The sequence below is a fragment of the Macaca thibetana genome, chromosome 3 (genome assembly GCF_024542745.1).
Source record: "Macaca thibetana thibetana isolate TM-01 chromosome 3, ASM2454274v1, whole genome shotgun sequence".
Taxonomy (NCBI): Eukaryota; Metazoa; Chordata; class Mammalia; order Primates; family Cercopithecidae; genus Macaca; species Macaca thibetana.
This window is the reverse complement of record NC_065580.1, coordinates 136,561,132-136,582,802: the sequence shown is the minus strand read 5'-3', so window position 1 is coordinate 136,582,802 and position 21,671 is coordinate 136,561,132. Positions and strand designations below refer to the sequence as shown.

The window sequence follows — 21,671 nt, the reverse complement described above, 5'->3', positions numbered from 1 at the left end:
AGCTTGCCAATAGAGCGAGACTCTGTCTCCAAAAAAAAAAAAAAAAAAAAAAAAAAATAGGCTTTCAGGTGGAGATTCCCTCCCTGGAAGATGGAACGAGGATCTTTTTTTTTTTCCCCCAAGATGGAGTTTCGCTCTGTCACCCAGGCGGCAGTGCAGCGGCATGATCTCTGCTCACTTCAACCTCCGCCTCTCAGGTTCCAGCAATTCTTGTGCCTCAGCCTCCCAAGTAGCTGGGACTATAGGTGCATGCCACCACACCCGGCTAATTTTTATATGTTTAGTAGAGATGGGATTTCATCATGTTGGCCAGGCTGGTCTCAAACTCCTGACCTCAAATGATCTATCCGCCTCGGCCTCCCAAAGTGCTGGGATTACAGGTGTGAGCCACCATGTCAGTTCCTCAAAATATGTTTTGTTTAATTATTATTATTATTTTGTAGAGACAAGAGTTTCACTCTGTTGCCCAGGCTGGAGTGCAGTGGCGTGATCTCAGCTCAATTCAACTCCTACCTCCCAGGTTCTCGTGCCTCAGCCTCCCGAGTAGCTGGGACTACAGGCATACACCACCACACCCGGCTAATTTTTGTATTTTTAGTAGAGACCGGGTTTCATCATGTTGGCCAGGCTGGTCTCAAACTCCTGGGTGATCCACCAGCCTCAGCCTTCCAAAGTGCTGATGTTATAGGCATGAGCCACTGCACCTGCCATTTTTGTTGTTGTTGTTGTTTTGTTTTTGTTTTTGTTTTTTTAGAGATAGGGCCTTGTTCTGTCACCAAGGCTGGAAGGCAAAGTCTCCATCATAGCTCACTGCAACCTCCAACTCCTGGGCTCCAGTAACCCTCTCACCTCAGCCTCCCAAAGTGTTAGGATTACAGGCATGAGCCATTGTGCTTGTCCAACTCTTTTTTAACTCTTTGATTTCGAGATCATTTTAGACTTACAGAATAATTGCAAAAAATAGTGACATTCCTATACATTCTTTCCCAGCTCCCCCTGACATTAACAGCCCACATAACCGCAGTACAATGACCCAAACTAGAAAACGAACATTGGGCCAGGTGGCTTATGCTTATGATCCCAGCACTTTGGGAGGCCGAGGCGGGAGGATCACTTCAGCCCAGGAGTTCAAGACCAGCCTAGGCAGCATACCAAGAACGTTGTCTCTTTTAAAAAAAAAAAAAAAAAAAAAAAAAAAAAAAGCCGGGCACAGTAGCTCCTGCCTGTAATCCCAGCACTTTGGAAGGCTGAGGTTGGTGGATCACCTGAAGTCAGGACTTCCAGACCAGCCTGGTCAACATGGTAAAACCCCCGTTTCTACTAAAAATACAAAAATTAGCCAGGCGTGGTAGCGCGCGCCTGTAATCCCAGCTACTTGGGAGACTGAGGCAGGAGAATCGCTTGAACCTGGGAGATGGAGGTTGCAATGAGCCAAGTTCATGCCATTGCACTCCAGCCTAGGCGAGAGAGCAAGACTACATCTCAATAAATAAGCAAATAAATAAATAATAAAAATAAATAAAGAAATAAAAAATTACCCAGGTTTAGTGGTATGCACCTGTAGTCCCAATTAGTTGGGAAGCTGAGGCAGAAGGATCGCTTGAGCCCAGGAGTATGAGGCTGCACTCCAGCCCAGATCACAGAGTGAGACTCCAACTCTAAAAATAAAAAATAAAATCAAAATGGGCAAAGGATCCAAATACATCTTGCTCCAAAGAAGATGTACAAATGATCAATAACACGTGAAAAGATGCTTAACAACATGAGTCATTAGGGAAATGCAAATCAAAACCACAAAGAGATACCACTTCACACCTACTGGGATGCCTAAAACTTTTTAAAAGACAGTAGCAAGTGTTGACAAGGATGTAGAGAAATTGAAACTCTCATATATTGCTGGTGGGAATGTGAAATGGGGCAGCTGCTTCAGAAAAGTTTGGCAGTTCTTCAAAATATGTTTTGTTTTGTTTTTTAAGACTCCGTCTTAAACAAAACAAAACAGCCTGGGCAACAGGCTGGAGGTGCAATCTTGGCTCACCACAACCTCTGCCTCCCAGGTTCAAGTGATTCTCCTGCCTCGGCCTCCTGAGTTGCTGGGATTACATGTGTGCACCACCACACCCAGTTAATTTTTGTATTTTTAGTAGAGACAGGGTTTCAACATGTTGGCCAGGCTGATCTTGAACTCCTGACCTCAAGTGATCCACCTGCCTTGGCCTCCCAAAGTGCTGGGATTACAGGCGTGAGCCACCGCACCAGTTCCTCAAAGTATGGTTTTTTACTTTTTTTTTTTTTAGAGACTTTTTTTTTTACTTTTTTTACTTTTTTTTTTTTAGAAACGAGGGTCTCACTATGTTGCTCAGGCTGGTTGTAAATTCCTGGGCTCAAGCAATCCTCCCACCTCACCCTTCCCAAAGGGCTGGGATTACAGGCATGAGTCACCATGCGCAGCCCCAAAATGTTAAAACACAGAGTTACCATATGACCCAGAAGTTTTACTCCTAATTATATACTCAAGATAAATTAAAGCATTTCCACAGAAAATCGTGTACACACATGTTAATAGCAGCATTATTTGCAATAGGCAAAAAGTGGAAATAAGACAAATGTCCAATCAACAGACAAATGGATAAAACAAATGTGGTCTATCCATATAATGGAACGTTAGTTGGCCATGAAAAGGCATGAAACGGCCAGGCATGGTGGCTCACACCTGTAATCCCAGCACTTTGGGAGGCTGAGGTGGGTGGATCTCTTGAGGTCAGAGTTCGAGACTGGCCAACATGGTGAAACCCCATCTCTACCAAAAATACAAAACAATTAACCAGATATGGTGACAGGCATCTGTAATCCCAGCTACTCAGGAGGCTGAGGCAGGAGAATCGCTTGAACCTGGGGGGCGGAGGTTACAGGGAGCTGAGATCGTGCCACTGCACTCCAGCCTGGGCCACAGAGCGAGACTCCATCTCAAAAAAGGAGTGAAACACTGACATTTGCTACAACGTGGATATACCTCCAAAGCATCCTGTTAAGTGAAAGCAGGGAGACACAAACAGTCACGTACTGTATGATTGCACTTATGTGAAATATCCACAAAGATGAATCCATGGAGACACAGGCAGATTGCCGACTGCCAGAGGCCAAGGGCTAAGGAAAATGGGGAGGAACTGCATAATGACTATGGGGTGATGAAAATGTTCTGGAATTCACCTGAACAAGAAACAGTAAAAAACAACAAAAAGGAAGGAAATGGTAGAGGTGGTAGCTGTATGACATTGTGAATGTACTAGTGCCTCTACAAAATGATTAACGTTATGTGCACTTCACCTCATAAGATACTTTTTGAAAAAGAAGCCGGGTGCAGTGGTTCACGCCTGTAATCCCAGCACTATGGGAGGCGGAGGCGGAAGGATCACGAGGTCAAGAGATCAAGACCATCCTGGCAAACATGGTGAAACCTCGTCTCTACTAAAAGTACAAAAATTAGCCGGGCATGGTGGCAGGCGCCTGTAGTTCCAGCTACTCAGGAGGCTGAGGCAGGAGAATTGCTTGAACCCAGGAGGCGGAGGTTGCCGTAAGTCGAGATCGTGCCACTGCACTCCAGCCTGGCGACAGAGCGAGATTCCATCTCAAAAAAAAAAAACAAAAAACAAAGTCTATCCTTGCCTACTAACAAGGAAACTTAGAAGAAGAAAAGGCTGGGCATGGTGGCTCATGCCTGTAATGCCAGCACTTTGGGAGGCTGAGGCAGGGGGATTGCTTGAACCCAGGAGTTCAAGACCAGTCTGGGCAACATGGTGAGACCTCATCTCTACAAAATATTAAAAATTAGCCGGATCAGGCGCCATGGCTCATGCCTATAATCCCAGCACTTTGGGAGGGCAAGGCAGATGGATCACTTGAGCTTAGGGGTTTGAGACCAGCCTGGGCAACATGGTGAAACCTCGTCTCTATGTAAAAATATTTTTTAAAATTAGCAGGGCATGGTGGCGGGTGCCTGTAATCCCAGCTACTTGGGAGGCTGAGGCACGACAGAACCCAGGAGGCAGAGGTTGCAGTGAGCTCAGATCACACCACTGCACTCAAGCCTGGGTGACAGAGCAAGACTCCATCTCAAAAAAAAAATGAGCCAGATGTGGTAGCGTATGCTTGCGGTGTATGCCCAGCTACTTTGGAGGCTGAGATGGGAGGATCACCTGAGTGCGGGAGATTGAGGCTGCAGTGAGCCGTGATCATACCACTGCACTCCAACATGGGCAAAAGAGTGAGACCTTGACTAAAAGAAAGAGAGAAGGAGAGAAGGAGAGAAAGAAGAGAGAAAGAAAGAGAAAAGGAAAATGAGGGAGGGAGGAAAGGAAGGAGGAGGGAAGGAGAGAGAGATGGAAGAAGGAAAGGAAAATCTAGCCAGGTATGGTGGCACACATCTGTAATTCCAGCACTTTGGGAGGCCAAAAGGAGAGGATAGCTTGAGCCCAGGAGTTAAAGGCTGCAGTGAGCCATGATTTCATCACTGCACTCCAGCATGGGCAATAGAGTTAGACCCTGTCTCAAAAAAAAACAAAAACAAACAAACAGAAAAACGTACATTATGATAGTTGCCATGATTTCACATGTGTACCAGTATGAAAAATTATTATTTGTTAATAATCACACCAAAGGCCGGGCGCGGTGGCTCACACCTGTAATCCCAGCACTTTGGGAGGCCAAGGCGGGTGGATCACCTGAGGTCAGGAGTTTGAGACCAGCCTGGCCAACATAGTGAAACCCTGTCTCTACTAATAATACAAAAATTAGCTGGGAGTGGTGGTGCGCATCTGTAGTCCCAGCTACTCTGGAGGCTGAGGCAGAAGAATTACTTGAACTCGGGGGGCGAGGTTGCAGTGAGCTGAGTTCTTGCCACTGCACTCCAGCCTGGGCGACCGAGTGAAACTGTGTCTCCCAAAAAAAAAAAAGAAAAAAGAAAATGACAAGATGGCCCAGACCCTGCTTGAGGTCCCACAGTGAAAAATACCCAGATAAAGCACCCTTTTATGAAATATTATCCCAGGGGTGGGTGCAGTGGCTTGTGCCTACAATCTCAGTGCTTTGAGAGGTCAAAGTGGGAGGATCACTTAAGCCCAGGAGTTTGAGACCAGCCTTTGCAACATGGTGAGACCCCATCTCTACAAAAAATAAAACAATTAGCTGGGCATGGTGGTGTGCACTTGTAGTCCCTACTATTAGAGAGGCTGAGGCAGGAGGATCACTTGAGGCAGGAATTGCAGGCTGCAGTGAGTTATGATCATGTCACTGCACTCCAGCCTTGGTGACAGAACAAGACCTTTTTTGAAAAAGAAAATATTATTCCAGGAAAATCTAGAAGACATGACATCTCAGACATTTGAAAATTGTAAGTATTGTGGATAGAAGAAACCCGGGTATGGTGATGATCTTTATCTAGTGTGGGCTATGCAAAAAAGGTGGCATGATGGCTGGGCACAGTGGCTCACACCTGTAATCCCAGCACTTTGGGAAGCTGAGATGGGATGATCACTTGAGCACAGGAGTTACAGACCAGCCTGGGCAGCATAGCAAGATCCCATCTCTATAAACAAATGTTTTTTTGTTTGTTTGTTTTTTAATTAGCCAGGCATGGTGGCATATGTCTATAGACCCAGCTACTCTGGAAGCTGAGGTTGGAGGATCGCTTGAGCCCAGGAATTGGAGGTTGCAGCGAGCTATGATCATGCCACCTCACTCCAGCCTGGGCAACAGAGTGAAGCCCTGTCTCTAAATTAAACTGTTAAAAATAAAAGAATCTAGAATGTAAACCGCATGGGGAGCTTACATATTCTAAATGCCTAGACTTGTGTCTGGAATCATGATCAACAAATATTTGCTGAATAAATAAGACCCAAAGAAAATTAAAAGTCTAATCAGGTGGCAAAGAAAATAGAATTGAAGAAGAGCATTAAAGAGGAAACAGCTGAGAAACTTCCAGAATTGATGAAAGAGGTGAATACAAAGTACAAAGAACTCCAGACCAGGCACGGTGGCTCACGCCTGTAATCCCAGCACTTTGGGAGGCCGAGGCAGGCGGATTACTTGAGGTCCGGAGTTCAAGACCAGCCTGGCCAACATGGTGAAAACCTGTCTCTACTAAAAATACAAAAATTAGCCAGGGTTGGTGGTGGGAACCTGTAATCCCAGCAACTCAGGAGGCTGAGGCAGGAGAATCGCTTAAACCCAGGAGGCGGAGGTTGTCGTGAGCTAAGATCCCACCATTGCACTCCAGCCTGGGTGACAAAGTGAGACTCCATCTCAAAAAAAAAAAAGAAAGAAAGAAAGAAAGAAAGAAAGAAAGAAAGAAAGAAAGAACGAACTCCAAACATTATAAATAAAAAGAAATCCAGGCCAGGTGCAGTGGCTCACGCCTGTAATCCCAGCACTTTGGGAGGCAGAGGCAGGCAGATTACTTGAAGTCAGAGTTCGAGACCAGCCTGGCCAATATGGTGAAACCCCATCTTTACCAAAAATATATAAATTAGCTGATGTGGTGGTACCACCTGTAATCCCAGCTACTTTGGAGGCTGAGGCAGGAGAATCGCTTGAACCCGGGAGGTAGAGGTTGCAGTGAGCCAAGACTGCGCCACTGCACTCCAGCCTGGGTGACAGAGACTCCATCTCAAAAATAAATAAATAAATAAATAAATGAATAAATAAATATAAACGGAAATACACATCTACATACAGTATATGAAATACAATTGGCAGAATGCCAAAGACAAAGATCTGAGCAGGATTCACAGGGCATAATCTTAACAGCAACTTTATTTTTCTCTCTCAATTTGTCCTTAAACCTCTCCAAGTAGGGGTTGCCCTGCCCCTATTACTGGAGAAAAGCTTGGACAGGCCCTTACACTTCATCAGCCTCTCAAAAAGTGGGCGAGGCTGGATGCAGTGGCTCATGTCTATAATCCCAGCAGTTTGGGAGGCAGAGGTGGAAGGATCGCTTGAGGTCAGGAGTTCAAGACCAGCCTGGGCAGCATAGCCAGACCCCAAAATCTAAAACAAAAACAAAAACAAAAAACCAGTTAGCCAGGCATGGTGCTACATGTCTGTGGTCCCAGCTACTAGGGAGGCTGAGGCAGGAGGATCACTTGAGCCCAGGAGTTCAAGGCTGCAGTGAGTTATAACCACGCCGTTGCACTCCAGCCTGGGCAACAGAGCAAGATCCTGTTTCCAAAAGAAAAAAGAATTGCAAACATAGCCTCAATTCAGGACCTAAAATCTTAGGCACCCATCCACTGCCAGGGAGGGTTAATAAGCTCTCCAAGGAGTCTTCTCACAGCCCACCCCGCCTACGAGGCTTCAGGTGGGAGATAGTAACCCCACCCTTGCCTGGAAGGTGGGATTCGCCACATAGCTCTGTCCAAGCCTGTAGTTCTCAACCGGGGGTACTCTGCCCTCTAGGGGACATTTGGCAATATCGAGAGACGTTATTGGTGGTCACAACAGGGGCATGTTACTGGCATGTAGGGAACAGAGGCCAGGGATGCTGCTAAATACCCTATGATGCATAGGACAGAGCCCCGGCGCAAAGAATCATCCCTCCTAGAACCTCAGCAGCGCAAGGTTAAGACAGTGCTCTAAAGCAATTCTCCTCTCTCATTGTTTCTCAGCACCGACAGCTGGGGCCTCCTTTTATAAGTTCTGATGTAGGTGAATTGCCTAGTATTGCCTTATAACTCACAGGACTGTAGATCTGTGATCAAGAGGCAGCATCAGCCAGGTGTGGTGGCTCACGCCTGTAATCCCAGCACTTTGGGAGGCCGAGGTGGGAGGATCACTTGAGGCCAGGGGTTTGAGACCATCCTGGACAACATAGTGAGATTCCCATGTCTACCAAATATATATATATATATGTTTAATAATATATATACATATTCTATTTTTTAATAATATATATATTGTTGTCCAGGCTGCAGTGCAGTGGCACATTCTCGGCTCACTGTAAGCTCTGCCTCCTGGGTTCAAGTGATTCTCCTGCCTCAGCCTCCTGAGTAGCTGGGACTACAGGCGCCCACTACCACGCCCAGCTAATTTTTTTTTATTTTTAGTAGAGAGGGGGTTTCATCATGGTGGCCAGGCTGGTCTCAAACTCCTGACCTCAGGTGATCCGCCCGCCTCGGCCTCCCAAAGTGCAAGGATTCCAGGCGTGAGCCACCGCACCCTGCATATATATATATATGTAAATATATATTTTTTAAATTGGCCACGCACAGTGGCACACTCTGTAGTCCCAGCTATTCAGGAGGCTGAGGCAAAAGGATTGCTTGAGCCTGGGAGGTCGAGGCTACAGTGAGCTATGATTGTGCCACTACACTACAGCCTGGGCAACAGAGCAAGACCCTGTCTCAAAAAAAAAAAAAAAAAAAAAGGCAGCACCTTACAGCGGCTGAGACCCAAGTCCCGACTCTGACTCGGGCAGTAACCAGCCTGTAGCCCTGGGCAAAGCCCTTCCCTCCCCAGCCTCAGTTTTCCCATCTATAAAGTGGGAGCATAAGCCTCAGGCATGGGGGTCCCAGCGGGTAATCTTGGAAATCATGGTTTGGGTAGGGGTGGGGGGATATCGTTCTCTGGGTCACTCCTGGGATGAGGCCCTGGGTCCAGCTTTGGGAAGAAGACTAAATAAAGCTTGGAGCATCAGTGTTTTGGGGGTGGGGATGAACCAGTGTGGTCTGAAGCGGGGTGGGGGGTGTCCTCATGACCCTTCCACCCCAAAGTGCACAGCACTGGCCTTTGAAAGCCATCTCCACGGCATGGGGTTATGGTGACAACCTGTGCAACCCTCCCCCTCCAACACAGTGTCTGTCTGATGTTGAGGGGAGCTCAGAAATGGGGACTTCTAGGCCAGGCGGTGGCTCACGCCTGTAATCCCAGCACTTTGGGAGGCCAAGGAGGGTGGATCACCTGAGGTCAGGAATTCGAGAGCAGCCTGGCCAACATGGTGAAACCCTGTCTCTACTAAACATACAAAAATTAGCCAGGCACAATGGCTCACACCTGTAATCCCAGCATTTTGGGAGGCCAAGGCAGGCAGATCATTTGAGGTCAGGAGTTCAAGACCAGCCTGGGGCTACCAGGGTGAAACCCCATCTCTACTAAAAATACAAAAATTAGCTGGGCGTGGTGGCACATGCTTGTAAGCCCAGCTACTCGGGAGGCTGAGGCAGGAGAACTGCTTGAGCCTGGGAGGCGCAGGTTGCAGTGACCCCCACTGCACTCCAGCCTGGGTGACAGAGCAAGACTCTGTCTCAAAAAAAAAAAAAAAAAATCTGGGACTTCTCTTGCCCCACTTCTCTTTGCTCTGTCTGCCGGGGAGACATTGATCAAACCCTCCAGGTCCGGTGGGGAGACATTGGCCTTCTCCTTTTGTGGAGCCCTGGGGTGAAGAACAGGAGGGGAGGCTGGAGGGTGGGTGACACCACGCATCACTGGGCGGCAAGAGGCCTACCAGCCAAGTCTTGCCTGTGATGCTTTCCACTCACCACCAGGTGTCACCCTCGGCCCTCTCACCGCGGCTTGGCCGTTCCACTCTCTGGTCCAGGCTGGGCTTTAGGGCTGCAGAGGGAGACACAGGTCAGCTTTGCACGCAGGAGCAATAACGGGGACACAGGTGTCCCGGCTCCTGGCCCCAGAGCTCCCTGTTCCCGTGGCCTCCCAGACTTGGTTCAGGCCTGTCTGTGAGTATGCATGTGTGTCCATGCTTCCATCTCTGGGAGAGAGGCCGGCCAGGGCGTGGACATTCATCCCCTCCCCGGGACCGCACCGGGCCAGGACTACCTTGGCCTCCCTCCTCCCACACAGCGCTGCCTCCCCTCCCCGCAGTCTGGGCTCCTTCCACAGTGCTGACCCTGGCCTGCCTTCTCTGTCCTGAACCCCCTCATCGCGTCCCCCTTGCCGACCTCAGCTGGGCACTCACCCTGGTCCCATTCCCACTCCCCAAGAGAGGCTGGGAAGTGTCTTGAGACTGAAGTTGGGGTCCAGTGTAAATTCAGGAGGAACATGGTATAGGACGAATAACCAGGATGCTCAAGTTCTAGAAGCTTCTCTGGAACCTTGGGCAAGGCTTTGGGCCCTTTCTCTGGAGCTACCAGCAGAGGGAAGGACCTGCTGCCTCCAGGGCGGCTCCAACCCCGCCTAGACCCCCTCCCAGCCGCCCTCTCCTGCTGCCACAGCTGCCTCTTCCGGCTGGCCCCACGCACAGCTGTGCCTCAGTTTCCCAGCAGCCCCGAGCCTGGAGTTCACCAGGAGCACCTTCATGGCCGTGCACCAGGTCCGCAGCCTGGGGTCTGTCGTGTTCATCACACTCTGGGCTCTGTCCCCGGCTCCCAGTTCAGGCCTCAGATCCTGCCTCCAACACCACACCCTCAGGCCTTTCCAAGTGACAACACACATGCAGGCACACACAAACAGACACACACATACACAGAGACACATGTACACGTGCACATCATATATACACACACAGACACACATGTACACACATACACACATATATACACATATACACACACATACACAAACACTACAGACACATGTACACAGAAATATATACACATACATGTACACATATACATATGTGCATACACACACACGTACATATATATGTTACACAGAGACACACATCTACACATATACATACAGAAACACAATACAAATACATATAAACACTACAGACACATGTACACAGACACACACAAATACACAGACACACAGAAACACAGACACACAGACATGTACACATACATATGCGTATGCATACACACATATGCACATGTTACACAAAGATGCACATATACACACACATACACATACAGAAACAATACACATACACATGTAGACACATACAAACACACACATACACATAGACACATACACAAACACTACAGACACATGTACACAGACACAAATACATACACATACACAAAAACACTACAGATGTACACAGACATGCATGTACATATATACACATATGTATACGCGTACATACTTATGCACGTGTTATACAGACACTCATATACACACAAACATATACACATACACATAATACACATATACACATACACACATATACACATACATATACACACATGCGCATAGACATACACATACACAAACACACACGTACACAGACACACAAATACATACACATACATGTACACATATACACATACATACACAGGTGTTACACACATATATACACACATACACATGCATACACACTACAGACACATACACAGACACACAAATACACAGACACATACATACACATAAACACACAAACACTACAGACATGAACACACACAAATACATACACATACACACATACCTACACACATAGGCAGGTGTTACAGGTACACATATACACACATACACATACAAACACTACAGATACATGTACACAGACACACAAATACATACAAACACAGACACAAAAACACACACATACATGTACACACACATGTACGCATGCACACACACATTACACACAGACATATACACACACACAAACACATACACATATATACACACAAGCAATACACATACACACACGCATATACATGCATATATATCCACACATGTGCACACACACTTTTTCTCCATGGCCTGCAGAGACGCGCCCATCGGGAACTTGGTTCACACCTCTGCCTAGAGGGGAGCATGCTGTGTGCACTCCAACATATCTCTAACCTCTTTTTTTAAATTGACAAAAATTGTATCTGTTTGTGGTGTGCAACATGATGTTTTGAAATACGCATAAAATGTGGACTGGCTACATCAAGCTAATTAGCATATGCATTACCTCATTTATCTTTTTGTGGGGAGTGTACCGAGAACACTTCAAATCCACTCTCTGGGTACTTTTCAAGTTTAGAACACATTGTTACCAAGGATAGCCACCAGGTTGTACTTGGATCTCTTGAACTTACTCCTCCTAAGTGAAATTTTGTGTTTTTTTCCTTGTGTGTGTGTGAGACAGGGTGTCACTCTGTTGCCCAGGCTGGAGTGCAGTGGTGCCATCAGCTCACTGCAGCCTTCATCTCTGGGCTCAAGACATCCACCTTCCTCAGCCTTCCAAGTAGCGGTAACTACAGGTGCGCACCACCATGCCCAGCTAATTGTTTGCATTTTTAGAGAGATGGGGTTTCACCATGCTGCCCAGGCTGGTCTCTTGAACTCTTGGGCTCAAATGATTGGCCTGTCTCAGCCTCCCAGAGTGCTGGGATGACAGGCATGAGCCACCACTGCCACCCCCATATCTCTGAGTCTTAGCCCAGGGCATGGCACACAGTCGGTGCTCATGAGTGGCTGTCAGATGGATTGATCAGTTCCACCACTGCACACACTTCCATCTTCAATCTTGCACTCCTACTTAACTGCTCTCCCAGAGCTCCAGACACTGCCAGGTTGTCCTCGCATCCTGACAAACTGTCCTCTTTCTATACCCTTTCCAAGTCACCTAATTATCCTCATTTTTTTTTTTTTTGGTAATTTGAATTTATTTGACCATCTTGATCTGAAATAGTCAAGCTTTTGGCTATTGTTTTCTTCATTTACTTATTTAAATTTTTTTAGTAACTCTATTAACTGATTGATTTCCTTCCTTCCTTCCTTCCCTTCTTCCCTCCCTTCCTTCCTTCCCTTCTTCCCTCCCTTCCTTCCTTCCCTTCCTTCCTTCCTTCCTTCATTCTCTCCCTCCCTCCCTCCCTTCCTCCCTCCCTTCCTCTCTCCCTCCTTGCCTCCCTCCTTCCTGCCTGCCTGCCTTCTCTCCCTCCCTCCCCCACCTTTCCATCTCTCTTTCTCTTTTCTTTTCTTTTCTTTCCTCCTTTCCTTTCTCTCTTTTTTGTTTCTTCCTTTTTCCTTCTTTATTTTGAAATAAAGTCCCGCTGTGTCGCAGGCTGGAGTGCAGTGGCACAATGTCTGTTCACTGCAACCTCTGCCTCCCGGGTTTAAGCAATTCTCCTGCCTCAGCCTCCCAAGTAGCTGGGATTACAGGCATGCGCCACCATGCCCAGCTAATTTTGTATTTTTAGTAGAGATAGGGTTTTGCCATGTTGGTCAGGCTGGTCTCAAACTCCTGACCTCAAGTGATCCACCTGCCTCAGCCTCTCAAAGTGCTGGGATTACAGGCGTGAGCCACCACACCCAGCCAGAATTGTTTTCTTTAAAACAACTTTTCTGTACTGGACATGGTGGCTCACACCTGTAATCCCGGCACTTTGGGAGGTCGAGGCAGGAGGATTCCTTGAGCTCAGGAGTTCGAGACCAACCTGGGCAACATGGCAAAACCACGGGCGTAGTGGCACATGCCTGTAATCCCAGCTACTGGGGAGGCTGAGGTGGGAGCATCACCTGAGTCCAGGAAGCCAAGGCTGCAGTGAGCCATGATCACGCCACTGCACTCCAGCCTGGATGACAGAGCGAGACCCTGTCTCAAACAAATAAATAAAACAGCTTTTCTGTTTTCTTTCCTTTCCTCCTCTCCTGTTTCTTTTCCTCCTCTCCCGTTTCCTTTCCTCCCCTCCCCTCCCCTCCCCTCCCCTCCCCTCCCCTCCTCTCCCCTCCTCTCCCCTCCTCTCCTCTTTCCTCCCCTCCCCTTCCCTCCCCTCCCCTTCCCTCCCCTCCTCTCCTCTCCTGACAGAATCTCACTCAGTCGCCCAGGCTGGAGTGTAGTGGCCGGATCTCAGCTCACTGCAAGCTCCACCTCCCGGATTTACGCCATTCTCCTGCCTCAGCCTCCTGAGTAGCTGGGACTACAGGCGCCCGCCACCTCGCCCGGCTAGTTTTTTGTATTTTTTTGGAGACGGGGTTTCATCGTGTTAGTCAGGATGGTCTTGATCTCCTGACCTCGTGATCCACCTGTCTCGGCCTCCCAAAGTGCTGAGATTACAGGCTTGAGCCACCGCGCCCGGCTCTTTCTTTCTTTCTGTCCTCTTTACTTGAAAGTTTGTATCTTGTTCAGAAAATAAATATGGGCCAGGTGCAGTGGCTCATGCCTGTATTCCTAGCACTTTGGGAGGCTGAGGCAGGAGGATCACTTAAGCCCAGGAGTTGGAGCAACATAGTGAGAGACCCGAGACCCGTATCTTTTTTTTTTTTTTTTTTTTTTTTTTTTTTTGAGATGGAGTCTTGCTCTGTCGCCAGGCTGGAGTATAGTGGCGCGATCTTGGCTCACTGCAACCTCCACCTCCCAAGTTCAAGAGATTCTCTGGCCTCAGCCTCCCGAGTAGCTGGGACTACAGGTGCCTGCCACCACGCCTAGCTAATTTTTTTGTATTTTAGTAGAGACGGGGTTTCACCATGTTGGCCAGGATGGTCTCAATCTCTTGACTTCATGATCTGCCCACCTCGGCCTCCCAAAGTGCTGAGTTTACAGGCATGAGCCACCACGCCTGGACTGACCCCATATATTTTTAAAGAAAAAAAGAAAAGAAAAGAAAAGAAAAGAAAAGAAACATGATATTCTTTCTCCCCAATGCCAGTTCTTCATCTGCGATCCCCTTCTCTGCACCGTCCCTCCATCTCCTGGGTGGTCATCTCCATCTTCTCAGACTTACATCTTTAATGTTCATATTTTTAATCTTTTAATCCCAGACCTGAGGCATTGATTGTCTATCTTCTTAAATCACATTTACGTTGTCACTTTGTTTTATCATTATTTTAAACCTCTAAACTTTTATCTCTTGTGGAGAGTTACTTTTAAGACCAACTTCATAGCTTTTCATTTTAATTTTGTATTTGCTGATTTTAACTTTGTAATACACATTAGCCCTCCCGTTTATAAAGTATTCATCTTATTGGTGATAGTCTTGTAATTTCTTTCATCTTAACTATTTATCATGATTAAAAAGAAAACTCTTGATTTTAAATCTTTGCTGGCCTTTTTTTTTTTTTTTTTTTTTTGAGACAGAGTCTCACTCCATGCCCATGCTGGAGTGTAGTGGTGTGATCTCGGCTCACTGCAACCTCTGCCTCCTGGGTTCAAGCAATTCTCCTGCTTCAGCTTCCCACATAGGTGAGACTATGGGCCACCATGAGCCACCATGCCCAGCTAATTTTTCTTTTTTTTTTTTTTTTTTTTTGAGACGGAGTCTCGCTCTGTCGCCCAGGTTGGAGTGCAGTGGCCGGATCTCAGCTCACTGCAAGCTCCACCTCCCAGGTTTACGCCATTCTCCTGCCTCAGCCTCCTGAGTAGCTGGGACTACAGGCGCCCGCCACCTCGCCCGGCTAGTTTTTTTGTATTTTTAGTAGAGACGGGGTTTCACCGTGTTAGCCAGGATGGTCTCGATCTCCTGACCTCGTGATCCGCCCGTCTCGGCCTCCCAAAGTGCTGGGATTACAGGCTTGAGCCACCGCGCCCGGCCTGCCCAGCTAATTTTTCTATTGTTAGTAGAGATGGGGTTTCACCATGTTGGCCAGGCCGGGCTCCAACTCCTGACCTCAAGTGATCCGCCCTCTTCAGCCTCCTAAATTGCTGGGATGATAGCCGTGAGCCACCGTGTCTGACCTGGCTCTTTCATGTTCTGAGCCTAAAAGTCCTTATTTTTCTTTTTTTTTTTTTTTTTTTTTTGAGGCGGAGTCTGGCACTCTTGCCCATACTGGAGTGCAGTGGCCCGATCTTGGCTCACTGCAAGCTCCGCCTCCTGGGTTCACGCCATTCTCCTGCCTCAGCCTCCTGAGTAGCTGGGACTACAGGCACCCGCCACCTCGCCCGGCTAGTTTTTTTGTATTTTTTAGCAGAGACGGGGTTTCACCGTGTTAGCCAGGATGGTCTCGTTCTCCTGACGTCGTGATCCGCCCGTCTCGGCCTCCCAAAGTGCTGGGATTACAGGCTTGAGCCACCGCGCCCGGCCAAAGTCCTTATTTTTCTCAGTGATTACTTCTTAACCTTCTAGGCATTCATTCAATCCTCACAAAACTCTATGTGGCCAGCCCTGTTTGTGTGTTGTTATTTTTATTTTTTTAGAGATGGGCTGTCACTCTGTCGCCCAGGTTAGAGGTAGCCTTGACCTCCTGGACTTAAGCGATCCTCCTGCCTCAGCCTCTTGAGTAGCTGGGACTACAGGCATGCACCACCATGCACAGCTAATTTTAAAATTTTTTGGCCAGGTGCAGTGGCTCATGCCTGTAATCCCAGTGCTTTAGGAGGCCAAGGTGGGAGGATCATTTGAACCCAAGAGTTCAAAGCCAGCCTGGGAGACATAGCAAGACCCCAGTCTCTACCAAAAAAAAAAAAAGGCCGGGCACAGTAGCTCACACTTGTAATCCCAGCACTTTGGGAGGCGGATGGAGGTGGGCAGATCACAAGGTCAGGAGATCGAGACCATCCTGGCTAACACGGTGAAACCCCACCTCTACTAAAAATACAAAAAAAAAAAAAATTAGCTTGGTGGCGGGCACCTGCAGTCCCAGCTATTCGAGAGGCTGAGACAGGAGAATGGCGTGAACCCAGGAGGTGGAGCTCATGGTGAGCCAAGATCGTGCCACTGCACTCCAGCCTGGGCGACAGAGCGAGACTCTGTCTCAAAAAAAAAAAAAATTATATATATGATTTTCTATTCTGCACTCCAGCTCTGTCACCAGTATTAAGTACTGGTATTACAGCCATGAGCCACAATGACTGGCCCATAAACGCACTCTTTATTTTTATTTATTTATTTGTTTACTATTTTTGAGACAGAGTCTTGCTCTGGAGTGCAGTGGCACAATGGCTCACAGCAGCCTCCGCCTCCTGGGTTCAAGTGATCCTCCTGCCTCAGCCTCCTGAGTAGCTGGGATTACAGGCATGCACCACAATGCCTGGCTAATTTTTTTGTTTTTGTTTTTGTTTTTCTTTTTGTTTTTGTTTTTTTTTGAGACGGAGTCTCGCTCTGTCGCCCAGGCTGGAGTGCAGTGGCGTGATTTCAGCTCACTGCAAGCTCCGCTCCCCGGGTTCACGCCATTCTCCTGCCTCAGCCTCCTGTATAGCTGGGACTACAGGCGCCCGCCACCACGCCCGGCTAATATTTTTTTTTGTATTTTTAGTAGAGACGGGGTTTCACCGTGTTAGCCAGGATGGTCTCGATCTCCTGACCTCATGATCCGCCCGTCTTGGCCTCCCAAAGTGCTGGGATTATAGGCATAATTCACTGCACCCGGCCTTTATTTTTATTTTTAAAATTTTATTTTTTACTATCACTATTTTTTGAGACAGGGTCTCACTCTGCCACCCAGGCTGGAGTATAGTGGCGTGATCACGGCTCACTGTAGCCTCAATCTCCTGGGCTCAGGTGATCCTCCTACCTCAACCTCCTGAGTGGCTGGGACCACAGGTATGAGCCACCACACCAAGGTAAGTTTTTAAATTTTTAATAGAGATGGGTTTGCACTATGTTGCCCAGACTGGTCTTGAACTCCTGAGCTCAAGCGATTCTCCCGCCTCGGCCTCCCGAAGTGCAGGGACTATAGGTGTGAGCCACCATGCTCAGTCGTAAATGCCCCCTTTAGTGGCTTCTTCCCTGTCCCACCCCTCACAGGTGTCCTGGGATCACCTCCCAAGCCACTGCACCCAAATTCTCTGGCCTTGCTTTTGAGGAATCCAAACAAAGATGGCAGAATTTCCTATTTCTGTGAGAACAGCAAACTTGAATGGGGTTTTGGAGAGGTGGATTTGTCACAGTTTGCCGCGGAATGTCACATTTCTCCTTGAAGAGGGAGCTGAGCAGCTGCTCTGAGCCACTCAATACACTGCCCAGTCCTTCTCTCACTTTACTTCTGCCCTTTCTTCTCCAAAACCCTCCCTCAGCCAGGCGCAGTGGCTCACGCCTCTAATCCCAGCTACTTGGGAGGCTGAGGTGGGAAGATTGCTGGGGGCCAGGCATTTGAGACCAGCCTGGACAACAAAACGAGACCCCATCTCTACAGGAAGTTAAAAAATTATAAGGACCGGGTGTGGTGGCTCACGCCTGTAATCCCAGCACTTTGGGAGGCCGAGGCTGTTGGATCATCTGAGGTCAGGAGTTTGAGACCAGCCTGGCCAACATGGTGAAACCCCATCTCTACTGAAAATACAAAAATTAGCTGGGCATGGTGGCAGGTGCCTGTAACCCCAGCTACTAGGGAGGCTGAGGCGGGAAAATTGCTTGTACCCGGGAGAAGAGGTTGCAGTGAGCCTAGATTGTGCCACTGCGCTCCAGCCTGGCCAACAGAGCGAGACTCTGTCTCAAAAAAAAAAAAAAAAAAGCAAACAAACGAAAAAGAGTGTGTTTATGAGCAGGTGAACTTTGGGGGCAGCTGGGGATGGGTCTCGCTGGGAACTCTCCATGAGGCTGGGGACAGGATGCCTCAGGCTCGTAGCTGGGGTGTTTGATTGCGAACTCCACCGCTCAGTGGTTGAGGGTTCCTCCGGCATTCAGCCAGACTCCCTCCGAGAGAACAGAGCTGTTTCCTCTGTGTCCAGGGTCTGCCACTGTGCCCTGCCCTAAGCAGGTGCTCTATGTGATGCTAGTGGAGGCGTAGACCTCAAAAGCAAAGTGACTTCAGATCCCCAAGTGCCTTATGGAACACCAACAGTCACTTCAGCCCCACACAGGGAACTCCTGGGGAAGGAGTTGTGGGCCATAAAGGGAAGACAATACGGTCCCTGCCCTCTGGGAGTGCCCAGCCCTGCTGAGGAAAGGTGACCTGTGTCAGCGCCCACTGGCCAGGCACCATGCCTGTGTCCAGTACATGTGGAGTTATTAAGGTCCTCCTGTGTGTTGGAAATGAACCTGTAATCCCAGCACTTTGAGAGGCTGAGATGGGAGGATTGCTTGAGTTCTGGAGTTTGACACCAGCCTGGGCAACACAGCAAGACCCTGTATCTAAATAATAATAATAATTATTATTATTATTTATCTAAATTTCTCTAAATAATAATTATTAATTAAATAATAATAATTAAAATTAATTACTATTATTTTAAAAAGGAGATGCAGGTATTCAGGGACTGCCCGTCCTGTTTCCCCAGGTCTGTGCTAGGCCACATATGGGACTAGGAGGCACAGGGGCTGAGAAAGAAAGGGACTCGGCTGGGTAAGATGGCTTAAACCTGTCATCCCAGCACTTTGGGAGGCCGAGGTGGGAGGCCAGAGTTTGAGACCAGCCTTGGCAACATAGTGAGATCCATATCTACAAAAAATAAAAAATTAGGCGTGCATGGTGGTGTGCACCACTAGTCCCAGCTACTCAGGAGGCCGAGGTGGGAGGATCACTTGAGCCCAGGAGATCGAGGTTGCAGTGAGCTGAGATTGCACCACTGCACTACAGCCTGGGTGACAGAGCAAGACTTTGTCAAGAAAAAGAGAGAGAGAAAGAAGAAAAAAAGAGGGAGGGAGGGAAAGAGGGAAGGAGGGAGGAAAAAGGAAGGGAGGGAGGGAGGGAGGGAAAGAAGGAAGGAAGGAAAGAAGTAAGGAAGGAAGGAAGGAAGGAAGGAAGGAAGGAAGGAAGGAAGGAAGGAAGTCCATCCTACCTCTTTTTTGTTTTTTTTCTTGAAATGGAGTCTTGCTCTGTCACCCAGGCTGGAATGCAGTGCCTCCATCTCAGCTCACCGCAACCTCCACCTCTCAAGTTCAAGCAATTCTTGTGCCTCAGCCTCCTGAGTAGCTGAGATTACAGACATGCATCACTATGCCCAGCTAATTTTTTTTGTAGAGACAGGGTTTCACCATGTTGGCCAGGCTGGTCGTGAACTCCTGATCTCAAGCGATCTACCCACCTCGGCCTCCCAAAGTGCTGGGATTATAGGAGTGAGCTGCCTTGCCTGGCCACTTCTTCTTCTTCTTTTTTTTAAAATTGAGACGAGGGTCTTGCTATGTTGCCCAGACTGGTCTGGAACTCCTGGGCTCAAGCAATCCTCCCACCTTGGCTTCCCAAAGTGCTGGGATTACAGGCATGAGCCACTGCGCCCAGCCTCCATCCCAACTCTTGATGAAGCCACAGTCCAGGGAGGGAGATGGGAGCTTCCTGCGAGAAGGGAATCACCTGAGAGGTTCAGGTCATATGGTCAATGCAGACAGGAGGGGAGGAAGTAGCTCAGAGAAGCAAGAAATCTAGGAAGACTTCCTGGAAGAGGCAGGTTGGGGCTGAGATCTGGAGAACAGAAAGGAAATGTTTCCTGGTGGCCCCCGCCCTCAGGGACCATGGCCCTGGCTTGCCCCACTTTTCCTCTTATTGTACTCCCATGAGGATCTGCTCTCCCCAAATACTCTAGGAACTCGTAAAGCCTACGTGATCCTGCTGTGTGAGATACAGGGACCAGGTCTAATTCCAGCACTGAAGCCCTGAATGGCCTTGGGCAAACCTCTCCGCTTCTCTGAGTCTGTGTCCTCATCTGTTAGATGTTCACATCATGCACTTTACCCTTACACATTGGTTGTGAGGCTAAGGAGATCGTGTGTGGTTTCTGAGCCAGAGGTGAGCAAAGCTCCATAGTGATCACACCACCCACCCCCTTAATTCACTGATGGGAAAACGGAGGCTCAGAGAGGCAGAGGTCACCAGGACAGCTACATCATCTTTCAAGCCCTGGTTCAAAGGCACTTTCTAGTGCCTCCAGGCCAAACTGGTTGCTTCTGGCTTTGCTGTTTTTTTTGAGACAGAGTCTCGCTCTTTTGCCCAGGCTAAAGTGCAGTGGCGAGATCTCAGCTCATTGCAAGCTCTGCCTCCCAGGTTCAAGCAGTTCTCCGGGGCTCAGTCAGGCCCTTTGTCCTAAGAGGTCCAGGCTCCTGGACCCCTGAAGGGTCATCAGGCCTTGCAGCCTGAGCATGGACGCTGGCTCTAACAGCCTGTGACCCCCACTGCACTCGTGCCCGCTCTAGTTCCTGCAGTACAGCCCTTTCACACTCTGGACACCTAAGCAACAAATCTAACAATCAGATTGGTAGCTGACCCCTGTAATCCCAGCACTTTGGGAGGATCGATTGAGCCCAAGAATTCAAGACCAGCCTGGGCAACAGAGACCCCTGTCTCTACAAAATAAAATACAACGATTAGCCAGGTGTGGTTGTAAGTACGTGTATTCTCAGCTACTCGGGAGTCTGAGGCCAGAGGATCACTTGAGCCTAGGAGGTGGAGGCTTCAGTGAGCTGAGATCACACCACTGCATCCAGCCTGGGTGACAGAGCAAGGCCCTGTCTCATATAAAAATATATACAAAAAATTTTAATAAGGTATGACCATGTCAATCCTCAATATAACCTGCTAAGGCTCCCCCATTGCCCTCAGGATAAAGCCAGGCCTCTTAGTTCTACACTCAAGGCCTGTCCTGCTGGGTCTCTTAGCCTTATCTCCCACCACATCTCACTGCTACCAGGAGCTCCATCTGCCAGCACTTCCCTTCGGATCCCTCAGGCTCACCCTGACTCTGAGCCTTAGCACAGGCCATTCCTGCCGCCTGGAACAGCAGCATCTCTTGTCACCAGAACAGCTACATCATCTTTCAAGCCCTGGCTCAAAGGAACTTTCCAGTGTCTCCAGGTCAAGCTGGTTGCTTCTGGCTTTGCTTTTTTTGTTTGTTTTGTTTTTTTGCTGTTGTTTTTGAGATGGAGTCTCGCTCTGTTGCCCAGTCTGGAGTGCAGTGGTGCAATCTCAGCTCACTGCAACCTCTG

General features: G+C 48.3%; 2 protein-coding genes across 2 annotated transcripts in view; one reads left to right on the top strand and one right to left on the bottom strand.

Moving 5' to 3' along the window:
* ABHD11 (abhydrolase domain containing 11) overlaps positions 1-21,671 on the bottom strand; it is a 997,569-nt gene that overhangs the window by 684,182 nt on the left and 291,716 nt on the right. The gene's annotated exons all lie outside the window — the stretch shown is intronic.
* Positions 1-21,671, top strand: part of GTF2IRD1 (GTF2I repeat domain containing 1) — a 228,559-nt gene that overhangs the window by 34,060 nt on the left and 172,828 nt on the right. The window lies entirely within an intron of this gene.